The sequence below is a fragment of the Dermacentor andersoni genome, chromosome 10, assembly GCF_023375885.2.
Source record: "Dermacentor andersoni chromosome 10, qqDerAnde1_hic_scaffold, whole genome shotgun sequence".
Lineage (NCBI taxonomy): Eukaryota > Metazoa > Arthropoda > Arachnida > Ixodida > Ixodidae > Dermacentor > Dermacentor andersoni.
Genome location: NC_092823.1, coordinates 135,413,214 through 135,430,117, shown reverse-complemented (window position 1 = coordinate 135,430,117; position 16,904 = coordinate 135,413,214).

Sequence of the window (16,904 nt, the reverse complement as noted above, 5' to 3'; positions counted from 1 at the left end):
TCAGCGTGTACTGGAATGGACAGTCCACTTAGTCAACACTTACAGACTAGCCCCCTAGGGCTGTGGAAGCACGCAGTATATTAAGCTTAAGTCTGTGTGGAGTGCTACCTCCTGCTTATGTGGCAAGTCCTCCTGTTTACCTGTTCCTTTCAACTGAGAGCTGAGCACCGCCTAGGTTAAGTCAGAAAAAGCAACCAGCGTCCATAGAATTCAAACTATTACTATTTGCCCTATAAAAGGGGACAGTGAAGCCTAAAATGACACTTGATTTGGGCCATATTTTTCGCAATATGCCCGAGAATATTGGGATTTCCCATCAATTTTACCCTTCCTACATCACATAGTGAACAACCTGAAAACTTAACACTGTTGCGCAGAGCGATGAAGGGTCAGGATTTGATCGAGAAAACAACACGACACCTGAGCGCAAACTACGAACTGGTTTATTTTTCTGCAAGTGAAGCGTACATAAAGCCTACACGCATGCACAGGAGTCCTCTTCCCGGTCTACCTACACCCTCTATGGTCAGCGATTATGCTAATCTCTTTATTGCTGAGTGAAATAGACGGCGGGCTGACGCATGAGCCCTGTGGGTCCACCTTGAGGTTGTATGCTTCCACGACTTCTCTTTTCCTTTGGTTCCTACTTTTCAGCAGAATCATTGTCTTGTGATAATCACCAGTTGATAGTTTGTGCTCAGGTGTCGTGTGTTGTTTCCTCACTCAAGTCCTGTCCCTTCGTCACTCCGCACAACAGTGTTAAGTATGTCGAACCAACTAGCCCACTGCACAATTTTCGTGAACTTGAAAACAATTGTAAACTAAAGTCCGTGAGAAACGAAGTGTTCTGTCATGACATACAGATTTATGCATGATCACTTTGCTATGTAAAGATACAATTTTAGCCAATGTTAACGAAGAGCTTCACTTTTGGAGTTCACTTATATAATGTCTGTGATGCATTGTGACAGTACGAGGTCCTGGTGTGGAGATATGTCAACATTGAGCCTATTCCTGTTTAATCTATGGATAGATGCCTTCACGAAGAGTTGGAGAAACTGCACAATACAATGTTTTATATCACATGTAATAATTATGCTGTGATAAAGTGTACACGCTGAGCTTAATGTTTTAGAAAAGCTCAAGAAAAGGCTCCAGAATAGGTATGATGGATAGGCAACCTTTTATTTGGCTCTCTTCATAGTGAAGTCTAGACGCATCACCTCAGCCACACTTAAAAAATCTGTGGGCTCGTACTGCCCATGCCTTTACTGCACAAGTTGCCTTGGTGCTCCCAGTCTTGACAGGTAACACTTAAGCACCCTCTCATGCACATGTTTGTTCCAAAGCTACAGTTGCTAACTAAAGTAACTCCCACATGCGATTCTGTAACTCTAGACCTAATTGCAAAAACGCATGCAGTACTACGAGTTTGGCATAGAGTCCACGTGAAATGTGCACAACTTCAAATTTCGTATAGGCAACAGATAACTGGTAACCTGTTAGAGTAACAAAATGGATGCCAAGGAAAATTCACCCAAAGCCTTAGGCAGAAAAATGAGGTGTTGTGATGAGATAAATAGCAATCACATTTGATCGACTGACTAAAAGCTGGCAGGGGTATTGCATTTGACATGATTGAAATGAGCTGCAGCATGGCATGGTAACTGTGGCAGCCTTTACAATGCCATGCTCTCTGAATTACACTTATGTGCATCCATATGCTGCAGCGACCAACTGTTTTTATTCAAGAAAGCCAGGTTTGTGGTTCAGCACACATCATACGCTGGCAAACTCACTGATGAGTCAACTCCCTCAGATCATCCCATGAGTCTGAGTGAGCCCAGCTGAGCAGTATTTTGGCGAGTTTGAGCCCGAGTGAGCTCGGCTGAGTAGTATATTCTTATGAGTTCAAGTGAGCAGCTAAGTATAATTTTGGCGAGTCTAAATAGTGAGTTCCGATTATTTTGCCAACATATATATGGTCCGTGTACTTTCGAAATTCAGGTACGACACTTGCGCATAGGTTGGAAATTAAGCTTCTCGCCAAGTGACTACTGCAGAAATGATCATAGAGCTAGAGAAGAACGATACGCCTTAATGATGCAGCGTGCCGCGCGGGATCCGTGGTGTGCAGCGTGCCAGTGGATGGGTGCGTGTTTGGGAAATTAGGGTGTTTCGACCTATCCACAGATAATTTCCATAATACCTTTCTCCATAGTGTATTATTGCGATAGCAATCTTTGGACACCCTAAGCGAATTTTCGCCATCGCCCTGATGCATGGTTTAAAGTACAAGTGTGACAAAAATTATAGTGCCCCGTTGCATCCCACGTGCTGGGGTTAATTGCGAATGAAAGGGTGCGAGGGTGAGCCGAGAAGGATGGCAGCTTTATGCGCGCTGTCCACGTCCCGTGATCAAGCGCGCGCTAGGGTAGGAGAGCGCGCGACGTCTCTTGCCCGGCCGTGCCCGTGCATACGGCTGTCCGCGCGCAGCAGAGTGCACATACACGGCCCGCGCGTGCCACATTTTTTAAAAGTAATTTGCGGCTGGTGTAAAGGCGGCAAGCCGACGTGGCTGCTGGTTTCACGAGTGTTGGAAGTAGCGTTATTCAAGTTTCGGACGAAACTTAGAGAACAGTGACTTAAAACAGTGACTTCCTTAGAGGGGCCAAAATTTTGGGGCGCATGAGCGGCACGTATAGTAGAATGCAGTGTTCCATTGCAAAAAAATTTTTGATGTAACAAAGTAGAGTGCTGAGTGTTACGTCTTTGTTACATCAAGGTTCAACAAAAATTAAGCGCTGGAAATCAGCGCTGGGCGCATATGCAACTGAATCCACACTGAAAACATTTGAGAAAAGATTTTTTTTAAAATACTCAGTACATTTGTATAAATCCCTACCTGCAGATATTCCTCTGGTTTAGCGTAATTATGTGCTGCCTACTTAACTTACTGACGCAGCACACGTATCATTGCGAAATTTGCTTTTAGAAAAAGCACTGAGTTATTGAATTTTGCGAACAGAAAAAAAATTGCAACTTCCAATATAGCGCGCTTCCTAGGCTATTAAATAGCTACAATGTTCAAGGAACGTACTGTTTCCATGAGTGGTTTACTCATGCAGTAATTAAGATGGACTGCTCCTACACCTTGTAATAAAAAGCATATGCATCGACACATAGCAGCTGATATTCTTGCTTATTTTCTCATCACAGAGGTAGATGAGGCACATGAACCTATATGCTCACACAAATCAACGTGACCAACTACTGTGGAGACATGGCAACGAATTCTTTGTTTACCTTGTACACCACAAGTGCGAGGTTTGCGCATTCATTTGACTTAATGAAACCCTATTTATACTACAGGCTTTACGGCAATGCTTGCATGCAGTGCGGTGAAGCGCTCGACAAAACTGCACATATATTATATGGTTTGTTTGATATTAACTCGAGATGCAAACGTTTGTGCAGGCAGGCAAGCAATGTTTCCATTCACGCAGCGCACCAAAAGAGCGTGGTATATGCATTGATCTGGTTTCATGACATCGTACTTTTGCCACTAGCTTTACGGCAGTACTTGTGTATAGTGCTGCGAAGCACGACGGAACTGTACATTATTATACGGTGTGCTCGAAATCCACTCGAGATGCAGACGTTTGTGCAGGCAGGAAACGAATGATTTAATTCACGTAGCACAACACGAGAGCGCGCTCTATGCAGTCCTTTGATTTAATAAAACCCTATTTCTGCCACAGGCTTCACAGCAATGCTTGTGTAGGGGGCTGTGAAGCTCGACGCAGCTGTAACAACATCCCACGGTACACCCGATTTTTACCGCGTTTGTTTTAAAGGGCCCCTCACAGGCTACATAACAAATTTTGGTTATACGCTGAAAGTTGTTACGTGCTCTCTAAGAAGTGTTCTACCGCAAGCATTTTTCAAATTGGTTCATTAACAGCAGAGAGAGAATGATTGAAGTGCCGCGAACACATGATTTCAGGAGGCAAGCGTCGCCGCCTATATAAACACTCTCTCGACTTTCCCCGTTTCGCCTGTGTAAGCGAATTTCCTTCACTGCGTTCTCCCATACCGGAGCCGAGGGGTCGCGCGGCGGGTATACCCTGCCGTCTTCTTTTTTTCCGTCACCGTCACCGGTGACGGTGTCGCGCGAGCTGTTGCGCTTGTCTCGTTTCCTGTAGCGGACGATAATGCGCGCTCTACACGAGAACACGTGATTAGCGGTAAAAGTCAGTGCCCAAGCACTGAGGCAAACGCGAGAGGGTGAAAGAGCATGATCGCAATGCTGGAACACAGTAGACAATGACGTATAGTTTCGTTCTCTGCGCGCGTGCAAACGTCGGAAAAAGGAGACGAAACGGAAATTCATATTGCTACAGTGCGAAGTAAAACAAAAGCACCCAGACATTCGGGTTGTATTTTTCATTATTTCTCTTAACTTTAATTAGTCCACTGAAGCAACAGATTCAACAAATAACTGCTGCCTTGAATCTAAGTCACGTGTCACTCTGAATGACATCACAGCACAGCCTGTGCTCCTACGCAGCAGCAAAGTTATGGGCATTCATCTGCTTGCTGCTGCGATAACATTATGACACTTGAACTCAGAGGTACGATTTTTGTTGTGTGAGGTTATAGATAGCCAGTAGACTACTCGTCTGATGTTAAATGCTATGACCCACTGGCAATCCACGATGCACTCAATGAAAACGTTTTTATGCTGTGGGCGGCGTGACTCTCCAGTGACCCACACGCAAGAATTCTCGCTCTTGTGTTGCCATCTGAGGTTTGAAATTGCAACTAACATATATTTTTATTGCATTGGACACGGGGTGGCATGTTTGTTTCGGAGAGTCGAGTGGCGGCGCATTTCTCGGTTGGGTTTCTTGCAAACTTTCGCCGCAGTTTTTGAAATACGTGCCGTTGGAATAAGTACCTGCATTTTTCTTGCTACTCCCAAACTTTTCAGCGTGTCTGATAGATCCTCATGCCCCTTACGGATGCAAAAAAAAAAAAAAAGCACAATGCAGAGGAAACAAATAAACTTAGTTTTGGGCCAGAAGAATGCACCAGCAACTTCGCGATCACCAGCGGATGAGTCAAGTGCTTCAGTTTCAGATGTTCAGCAGTGGACAGACAGTGAAATCAGTGACAAAGATAGTGTTTACGAACCATCACAGACCTTAGCCAGCATGTCGAATGGAGAGTCAGACCTGACTGATGATTCTGAGGTGAATGATTCAGGATACGATGCTCTCATTTCCCTCAGCCCATCTCTAGAGAAATGGACACCGGCAACAACCACTTCGCCTAGTGCGACACCGCACTCTAGGCCGCCCACTATCATTCAGTTGCCATCTAGCCGTTATGCCCCATCTTTATGTTCACTGTTTATTACGGATGACATTTGGCAAATGATGGTCAATGAAACAAACAGGTTCACACAACAAGTGTTGAAGTCAACTACTGCTAAATCTAAATCACGGTTGAAAAATTGGACGGAAACCAATGCCCAAGAAATTAAAGCATTTATTCGAAAACTGATTTGTATTGGTCTCCTCTGTCTTCCTACTCCCAAATCTAAATCAAAGTTGGAAAATTGGATGGAAACCAATCTCCAACAAACGAAAGCATTTGTTGGAATACCAATTTGTATTAATCTCGTCCATCTTCCTATCTGAGTCACTACTGGGCAAAAAGTAACCTGTATGGTGTTGAACTCATTCGTCAAAATATGAGCCGTGGCCGCCTTTTCCCTACTTTTGAGGTTCCGGCATTTTGCGGACAATTAACTGGTTGCAGAGTTGCAGGATCATGTCTTTAAGATCCATCCTCTGGTAGAGAAATTGAACCAAAATTTTTGCCACTGTGCTTGAGCCGGGAAAGGAGGTTGTGATAGATGAAACAATAGTGCCATGGCGTGGCAGACTTTCGTTCTTACAGAGTCGGGCTGTTCAAGGCATGTACCAAAGACGGTTACAGGCTAAAGGTTGATGTATATGCCGGAAAGTGTGACTGAACAGTTGGCATCGGACATGCCGAAGATGTATGCTTGAAACTCCTGCAAAATTACAAGGAAGTCGTGTGCCCGCTGTACGTAGACAACTTCTACATGAGCTTGCCGCTCACTCTTCGCCTTCTAAAGGAAGACACTTTCATTCGTGGCACAGTTCGCTCAGTGAGGAAAGGGCTGCCAAAAGATCTCACTGAAGTAAAGGTTGCAAATGGCAGTGTTACTGGACTTCAGTCCAAAAACGGAGTGAAGGCACTGAAGTGGATGGACAAGAGGCCTGTTCTGATACTCACATCTGTCGCCAAATATGAAGCAACTTTGGTGGACAGTGGGAAGAAAACAAGGGACGGCGCACCAATCATGAAACATCAGGCCGGTCTCGATTGCAATGCAGCAAAAAAGGGCGTCGACTATAGTGAACAAATGACGTTATACCACAACTGCCTTAGAAAAGGACTCAAGTGGTACAGAAAGGTAGCTGTTGAGTTGCTTGTTGGAAGTGCCATCATAAATGCGTGGAACATCCATGGCATGCTTGAAGGAAACTCTACGCCAATTATAAAATTTCAAGATGAACTGGCTCATTCACTGTTCGGCCCTCGTCAAGACAACATCGAAGAAACTCGTGGGAGAAGTGTCCACATGCTAAGAAAAACTGGCACATCGGCACACGACACTCAGTGGCACTGCACTGGCTGCTATGCGGCAAACAGTACCAGCAGTAGCCCAAACACTACGGTGAGAGTGAGAAAAGTGACCACTTTCTGTGGATAACACCCCGGCAAGCCATTCATCTGCTTTAATTCTAAGCACAAGTAACCTGAGAAGCAAGCTAGCTTCAACTGTAAAATGAGTAGGATGAAAACTTCAAAACATGGCTAATGTTCATACTAAATTTTAGCCTTTCTCTAACTAATACATATTTCTAACACAGGAACTGACTTCTTGTCTTTTCTAATGGCAAGCACTTTGTGGTTCAACATAAATTTCTAGCATCTTGAATCCATTGAGGGGCTACAGAATGTATTAAAGAAAGATAAAAATGCATAATGTTGTGCTGAATGTGATCAAGGCACATGTACAAGAAACTTAGTTATTAGTTCGATGAGGACAGTAATGTGCTTTAGCAAGTTAGAAATTTGTTACCAACTTGCCCACATTCACATCTTAACAGATTTAACAATGTTTCCACTACGTGGAGAACCTTGATCTACAGTGCTTTTATCATCCTGAAGAAGGTTGGTGTTCCTATTATAACACGTGTACTTAAGAAGCTCAATCTCTCAGGATTTCATGTTGTTTTACTTGACATAAGCTTACAAGGCTTACAGATTACGTGCTCATATCTCAACGTGAACACTTACTTCCTTTTCAATGATTTTCATTTCTGTAAAAGCACAGTAAATTTCGTCAGACGAGAAGTGCAAATGTGTTTTTTATTCTTTCACACTTTGTGCTTGCTATTATACAACTTACTTATATTACAACTTGCTTGTTTAGAAAACTCATAAAAAACACTTCCCCCCCCCCTTTTTTTTTTCTTCTTTTACTTTCCATTGACTCTGACTTTCAGTATGTTAATTAACTTCAGAAGAGCTTGCTCTCAGGCTAGTTTGTACACACTGCTAAGAATGAAAAAATGGAGAGAAAACAGGACAGGAAAGAAAGGCCTACAGAATGTTGATTTGCGCACGGCAATTTATATCAAGGATGGGGTGCTGGACCAGGGAAGCTAAGAAGCCGCCACAACAAACTAGGGGAGCTAGGTGAATGGCTTCGATGTCCACACAGAAACATAAATATAGGAATGTTAGAGAATGCTGTGTCATTCAACAACCCCATGAATGTTGAAAAGTGCGACAGTGATTAGCTGAAAAGAGTTTCAGAGAGCTCCAGGGAGTGGGAGGTGGATAAAGTAAGGGGGCTAGGGTGGTGATGCGCATTAAGGGAGTCAAGAATGAAGTTAAGTGAAAAATTATGGAACATAGGGGGATTGTCTCATCACTGCTCGATCGCTCAACACCAGATGGCCGTGGCCAGTTGCCTTAGCAGAGATTCGCCTACCCTGTCATAGCATGTGCTGTGCTTGCTGCTCTGCAGTCTTTAGAATAGCCAGGTGTCAGGGCAGCATGCCCCTAATGTCTGCAATTAAGTAATAGGCGACTTGCAAAATAGTGCCCGCTCTCTTCCATACACAGCCATGGCTGAACCACTCACTAGCAAACCTGGTAAGAAAATAACGCTGACCTCCACTGTTACTTAGGCTGCAACAAGTCTGGGCTGCAAACAAGAAGACACAAGACAGAGCGCTGTCATGTTTTTAGCACAGTTTGCTTTCCTAAGTAATGTACCAACTAGGTCATAATATACATTATATAAGTACATCAATTTGTAAACAAAATGTTATTTTTAATATAATCATTTTTAAAAACAGCACAAGGATGATAGCATAATTTTAAGCATAGTGGCTGCATGCCTTAGCAATGAAAAACTTTTGTCAGAAGTTAAGCAAAGTTGTTTTGACAACGTAAAAATGTGCATCCTCATTGCTAAAGCATTCCTGTCCGGGGAGTGCTAGGAGTTTGTCTTGGTGTGATGTAAAACCCTCCACACATTTATATAGTGCGAGAGAGAGAGGTGATGGGGGAGTGGTAATGGCCAGTGGAGAATCCTTCCCTGAAATAAATTTCTGGCTACGTCACTGAATGTCTGCAATGCCTTGTAATAGCAATAGGTCTTGGATGGAGACACTATAGATGATACCAGTGAACCTATTGAGCCTATTCCTGTTTAGTGAGGTGATGGATGTTTTCCCAAAGAATTATAGAAACTGTACAATGGAATGTTTTGTACCACCTGTACTAACCATGCTGTAAGAAAACAGAAAGGCTGAGCTTAAATGTTGTAGGAAATCTCTTAAGAAGCTCGAGGATAGGTAAAGATGACGAACTCCTGTATTCTCCACTCACCACTCCACCTGGATTCAAATGCACAGCATCCCCGCTCCTTGACAGAGGTGGTTGCTTAGCTTTAATTAAACTTCATGTCAATTACTGTGAAACACAGCGTCGGCTTCAGTCGAGGGGTGGCACTGCGCTCAGCTCAGTGGAATGAAGCTTCCAGTCATAGATGGTTTCAGAATACAGGGCAAGTGACCTCACATTTTACTCTCTTCGTCGTGAAGTCTAGACACCAAAGCCTTGGTTTGAACAAGTAATGCTTTAAGCGCTCTCTCATGCATATGTTTGCTTTAAGGCAGAGTCAGCTTACTATTTCCTGCTTCTGCCACATGCAAATGACACAAAAATATCTCAATAAAATGATTGTGATTTAAGTGGTAGACACTCTCTGCAAGGTGATTAAATGTTTGTAATAAAAGAAGCACTACTCATGTGCTGGTCAGCATCTGCAGCAATATGTTCACCAAGGTATTTTTTTTGTCTCAATATATTCGATATTGTTGCAAATTTAAGAGGTTTTGCAGCTAACATGTAGCTGTTTACTTGTGTCTCGAGAACATACAGCTTTAGGTGAGAGGAGCGCTATATTGCATGATACAAAGGAACATTTTTAGATTGCTTGTTTTATTTTTGTGTGAAAAACAATTGTGAAGGTTTTAATTGCAAAGTAATACAGTAGGTGTTGGCAACGCGAACAAGCCATGCAAAGTGTATGCATTAGAAATGAACTATCCAGATGAGGACCCCCCCCCCCCCCCCGCTGATATATGTCAATGCTATAATATCAAATGCTGTGACATTTAACACATATGGTGACAAAAAAAAAGATAACTAAAGCAAGAGCAGCATTAATTAAACAACAATATCAACTGCAAAATTTATATAATTTTTCTCAAAACTTTTATCTTCGCATAAACTGTGGCCTCACACACTGTGGGCACCTTTGCTAACAACCTTCACATTTCACTAGTGCTAATTCTAGCTTCCCTCTAGCTTCTAGCTCAACTGCAATGTCTTGAACGTCAGGGCATGTGCAAGTGAAAATTAGTTTGTGATGGCCATGTGGATCTGTTTCCTTGCCTTAATAATAGGGAGAGGAGGGCAATATAATTGCCTTGAAAACTATTAAGCAGAAGAAGCATGGTGGATGAGGAGGAGTGGCCAAGATAAAACATTTCAGGAGTTCAATGTGGTAAGGATACAGGAGTAATATGATTAACTTCACAAGAATATGAGGCCATTATAACACTAAGGGAAACAGACTGGCCCATCACAATGAATTTTCAAATATTGTAACTGATCTAGAACACCTTGCATGGCTGCTGTAATTAGGAAAAAAATATGTAGCATTGCCTTAAAAAGACAGCTTTTTTGTTTGTTTACTCTGCTATGCCACTGTACACATTATTACTATTACTTTTTTTTCTTTTGAAACAGAAAGTCACCATATGCCTGGAGGTTTTAGATCACCTTCTTGGTGTGCTCCCGATATATGAACAGTTCGAAAACATTAACATTGTTGCTTGGTTTATTGCCCAAGTAGACCGGCACGTAACGACTGACTAAGGGAGCAGGCGTGTGAATATGCACACCCTGTATCCAATCAACCCCTATATCAATCAATTTTGTACAATTAGACCTCCATATATTGAACTTTAATGTAACAAACCGTTTTACTTTGCAGAACTTATTTGGTGTGCATATAGCAATCTTCAAGTTATTGAATTCTGTTTAACTGCAATTTCAATTTACTGAAATCATAAATTCTTCTAAAATTTAAATGAGGATATGTGTTGCATTTGAACTGTAAATTATATGGACGTACAAGCGCTTTCCGGGAGTAAAGCTTCACGATTTCCTTCCCAAGTTTATTCGACTTAAGGACAAAATTTTGCAGCAAAGTTATAAAACGACCACAGGTGACAAGCAGCTGAATGCGAGGTATCTGGTACAGACCGACGGGGGAAAACTTACAAATCACAATAGCACACACTCAGGCGAGTATGTAAACAGGCGAACTAAGCAGGGAACAAAAACAACACAGCACTGCTTTCATAGGTCCCAAATGATCAGAATTTCGTCAGAGTTGGTGCAAGCACGCATCCGCAGATAAAACGGGCTCCCACCGTGCATTGCCCAATACTTCGAGAGCTGACGCCTACACGACCACCGGGGTACGTTATAGCACTTGTTTCTGCTCTGATTGTGTAGTGTTCGAATGATGTCGCGACAACGCAAGTACTTGCAATAGGGGCGACGACCTTCCACAACTCCAGAACGTCACAATAGAGCGTTTGCACATGTACTAACCAGCCAAACAAACTAACCACGGCAGTGAAGACCACTTAAATCGAAAATACAACGCAGAAACACCTCGTAAAGGTTTCACCATAGAGAAAGGTTACACCCTGTTTCACAGTCGCGCACTACCGCTGCCTTTTAAAAATCCAACGGGAGCCAAGCCAAATCAGTATTAGTTGGCTATTTGGGTGAACGCAACGCACCCGTTCGAACCACCGGGTTCGCGCAACGCCGGCCACACCTTGAAGACGCGCTTGGCAAGCACCGTTCAGTCTGTCACAATGATCCATTTTCTACTAAAACGGCACGTGAAAAGCTGTTTTACCTTTATTATTACACAAAAACATGTTTTGTTTAACTATAAGAGCTTGTTATTGCATGTACAAGTATATGATAGGTAAAAGGTATCAGCGGGCTGCTAAAGTTGGAGGGCAGACGACAAGATTCGTGCTCGCTTTGGAACAGTTTGTCGTTTGTTCTTGCTTTTCTTCGCTTGGTCATGCACTGTAGGTGAGTAAAGATGTAATATGCGTGAATGGAAACATTTCATAAAGATTTTGCTTTAAAAACGCGTTATTTGTGTAGCCATATCCACGTTTTAGACGAAGCCTCTTACATCATCATCATCATCAGCCTGGTTATGCCCACTGCAGGGCAAAGGCCTCTCCCATACTTCTCCAACTACCCCGGTCATGTACTAATTGTGGCCATGTTGTCCCTGCAAACTTCTTAATCTCATCCGCCCACCTAACTTTCTGCCGCCCTCTGCTACGCTTTCCTTCCCTTGGAATCCATTCCGTAACTCTTAATGACCATCGGTTCTCTTCTCTCCTCATTACGTGTCCTGCCCATGCCCATTTCTTTTTCTTGATTTCAACTAAAGATATCATTAACTCGCGTTTGTTCCCTCACCCAATCTGCTCTTTTCTTATCACTTAACGTTATACCAATCATTCTTCTTTCCATAGCATGTTGCGTCGTCCTCAATTTAAGTAGAACCCTTTTCGTAAGCCTCCAGGTTTCTGCCCCGTACGTGAGTACTGGCAAGATACAGCTGTTATAAACTTTCCTCTTGAGGGATAATGGCAACCTGCTGTTCATTATCTGAGAATGCCCGCCAAATGCACCCCAGCCCATTCTTATTATTCTGATTATTTCAGTCTCATGATCCGGATCCGCAGTCACTACCTGTCCTAAGTATATGTATTCCCTTACCACTTCCAGTGCCTCACTACCTATTGTAAACTGCTGTTCCCTTCCGAGACTGTTAAACATTACTTTATTTTTCTGCAGATTAATTTTTAGACCCACCCTTCGGCTTTGCCTCTCCAGGTCAGTGAGCATGCATCGCAGTTGGTCCCCTGAGTTACTAAGCAAGGCAATATCAGCGAATCGCAAGTTACTAAGGTATTCTCCATTAACTCTTATCCCCAATTCTTCCCAATCCAGGTCTCTGAATACCTCCTGTAAACACGCTGTGAATAGCATCGGAGAGATCGTATCTCCATGCCTGGCGCCTTTCTTTATTGGGATTTTGTTGCTTTCTTTATGGAGGACTACGGTGGCTGTGGAGCCGCTATAGATATCTTTCAGTATTTTTACATACGGCTTGTCTACACCCTGATTACGCAATGCCTCCATGACTGCTGAGGTTTCCACTGAATCAAACGCTTTCTCGTAATCAATGAAAGCTATATATAAAGGTTGGTTATATTCCGCACATTTTTCTATCACCTGATTGATAGTGTGAATATGGTCTATTGTTGAGTAGCCTTTACGGAATCCTGCCTGGTCCTTTGGTTGACGGAAGTCTAAGGTGTTCCTGATTCTATATGCAATTACCTTAGTAAATACTTTGTAGGCAACGCACAGTAAACTGATCGGTCTATAATTTTTCAAGTCTTTGGCGTCCCCTTTCTTATGGATTAGGATTATGTTAGCGTTTTTCCAAAATTCCGGTACGCTTGAAGTCATGAGGGATTGCGTATACAGGGTGGCCAGTTTCTCTAGAACAATCTGCCCACCATCCTTCAACAAATCTGCTGTTACCTGATCCTCCCCAGCTGCCTTCCCCCTTTGCATAGCTCCCAAGGCTTTCTTTACTTCTTCCAGTGTTACCTGTGGGATTTCGAATTCCTCTTGAATATTCTCTCTTCCATTATCGTCGTGGGTGCCACTGGTACTGTATAAATCTCTATAGAACTCCTCAGCCACTTGAACCATCTCATCCATATTAGTAATGATATTGCCGGCTTTGTCTCTTAACGCATACATCTGATTCTTGCCAATTCCTAGTTTCTTCTTCACTGCTTTTAGGCTTCCTCCGTTCCTGAGAGCATGTTAAATTCTATCCATATTATACTTCCTTATGTCAGCTGTCTTACGCTTGTTGATTAACTTCGAAGCCTCTTACAACACCAGCCAACGCGAGCCTCGCAGACACATATACCGTCATTCCCATGCCGGCACGGTGCCCCCTTAAGAAACTCCCATAGACGGTGGCGCCAGATTTCCCTCTAGGTGTTATAGTGAGAAACTTTATGGCTCACGCGGCAGGCATCTAGTAAAGTACAACCAATGGGTGTTAATGTCTCTAGCGATGCCGACGAGTCGGGGTTTACAGTTTCGTCGGTTTCGTCTCGCATTCGAAAAACGCCTGTGCTTTCTTCCTTACTTTTTTTTGACGCTAGTTCAGCAGATCAACTGTATTCATACATGTGCAAATAAAAGTGCCTCAGAAATGCTTCTTGGCCAAGTCAGTATGGTCAGTATTTTTATCATGCTGTGCGTTCTCGTCAAAAAAAAAAAAAAAAAGGTGTCTTTCGAAATACAAATAGGATTTTCAAAACACACAAACCATTCGACTGCCGCCATCCGATGGGCGCTAGGATTTGCGCGATTGCGGCCATCACTTTGCACTGGAAGATTACTAACGCAATAGCGTTTCGCGAGCCCGGTATTAGGGTAAACGCAAGCGTAAGGGGACAGGGCCTGGCCGTGTCTTCTTGCGTGTCGTTTCAGGGGATGAACAGAAGCGCAAGTGTGAACGGTCTGCACGGTGCAGCCACCTGGTGGCATAGAGCTCAACCACCACAGTAGCAGTAACAAAATGTATTCTTCTTTGCTGCTGGTGTAATTTTTTCGCAGGAGTGTAATCGTTAACACATTGTTTTTGTAAATTTTTAAAATGTTTTACACTTGGTTAGAGCAATATTAGCTCTCTTTTCGCCGGTTAAGCTCTGCTCCAACGGGTGGCTGGACCGTGGAGACCGATGAGGCAGCTCACGTACGTCTACGCTAAAGTTCCTTCATTAGCTTGAATTTATGCCTCCTCCATTCTGTCGAAACGTTCTGCTAGTGTGTGATTACCGGAATACCAGACACATTCGGCGCTACGACAGAATGCTCGCAACGCACGCTGCTTCGATAGCTCTCGCTTGGGGTTGACGGCCAAGCGGCTAGCGGAAACGTTTCGTGCAGGCGGAATCCTAAACAACCAGAAGTGGACGACGTGACGTCGCATCGTGACGCAGAACCAGTGAAGGCGGAGCTTAGCCGCGATTGCTCTGCGAACGAGTTGAGGAGAAGCATGGCTAGGGAGGAGGGTAACTTGTAATCACTTGTAGCTCCATTAATACGTAACGCTTCACTTAAATTGTGGTGCGAATGTTCTACTTAAGCTGTACCCTACGCGTCTACAAAATTTGTCCGAACCGTTTCAGGGGCCTTTTAAATTGTATTTGGTGCGAGGCATGCACAGTGGGTGGCCTGCACTCTTCTCTTAGAAACTTAAAGGGACCCTGAAATGATTTTGACGATTTTCTACAAACGTACTGAGTCGTTAGAGTAGGTCATTCTGATCATTAATTTACACATCTAAGTGCTTTGCGTAAAGCGTGTAATTTATTATAAGGTTTTAAAAATGCACATCGCTGCCGATCTCGGCACACTGCTCGGCGGAATTTTAAGCCGCCCCTACCCAACCCATATGACCGAAATCACCCATATGACGTCAGTGGGGCGAGCTATCCGATTGGCTGACCAGGGCGCGTGATCGATAATTTTTCCAACTTTATGGTAAATAAACGATGTTCGTAATAGTTGGAATGTTAGTTAATTTGTTATAAAAAGAAAGTAACATAGAGAAAATGCACAAGAACAATTTTTCGGTACACTTAAGCACTTCCGGCACACAGCAAGTGTCATCTGCTTGTGTTACAACGTGCTCAGTCTTTGACGAGAGCTCCGCCGTCAGTATCGGTTTGTCTTTTCGCGAGCGCTTTGATTCGACTTTGTTGCGTTGTGGACTGCAGACGTAGCGACTGGCAATATGTCAAGCTGCGACATCGTCTCCCTCTGCAAGCCAGTACACGAGCTGACTGGCTGCAGCGCATCGGACTGCCACTATCCGATTGGCGCCAGGATTTGTGCGATTGCGGCCGTCACTTTACACCGGAAGATTACTAACGCAATAGCGTTTCGAGAGTCCGGTATTAGGGTAAACGCAAGCGCAAGGGGACAGGGCCTGGCCGCGTCCCCTTGCGTGTCGTTTGAGGTGATGAACAGAAGCGCAAATGTGAATAGTCTGCACGGTGCAGCCACCTGGTGGCATAGAACTCAACCACACACAGTAGCAGTAACAAAATATATTCTTCTTTGCTGCTGGTGTAAATTTTTTGCAGGAGTGTAATCATTAGCACGTTATTTTTGTAAATGTTTAAAATATTTTACACTTGGTTAGAGCAATATTAGCTTTTTCTTAGGCTGGTTAAGCTCTGCGCCAACGGGTGGCTGGACCGTGGAGGCAGGCACCCGTATCAGGCAGCTCACGTACATCTACGCTAAGGTTCCTTCACCAGCTTGAGTTTATGCCTATACCGTTTCGTCGAAATATTCAGGTAATGTGTGATTACCGGAATACCAGACACGTTCGGCGCTACGACAGAATGCTTGCAACGCACGCTGCTTCGATAGCTTTCGCTTGGGGTCGACGGCCAAGCGGCTAACGGAGGGGTTTCTCGCGGTCGAGGGCGGGCTCCAAAACAACCGGAAGTGGACGATGTGACGTCGCATCGTGACGCAGAGCCAGTGAAGGCGGAGCTTAGCCCCGATCGCTCGGCGGACGAGTTGAGGAGGAAAAGCATGGCTAGGGAGGAGGGTAACTTGTAATCGCTTGTAGCTCCATTAATACGTAACGCTTCACTTAAATTGTGGTGCGAATGTTCTACTTAAGCTGTACCCTACGCGTTTACAAAATTTGTCCGAACCGTTTCAGGGGCCCTTTAAAAGAAAAAAAAGATCTTGCACTCATTGCTGTGTTGATTTTATTTACAATTGAACCTACTCAGAATGAAGTTGCATCCTACATGAACATACCTTTGTTATACCCAACATTCATCATAATCATATATTTGTTACATACCAATTTCAGCGACGAATATTTTAGATTTGCTTCGTCATACCCACTGATTTGTGCTTGTTCACTGAACTGAAGCTTGACTGTATTTATACACACTACAGCGCTATTAGGATTATTGCATGAGTGGCAAAAAGTAGAGACAAGAGTAAAATGTGCAAAAGGTAAACACAAGCAAATACTACATCAT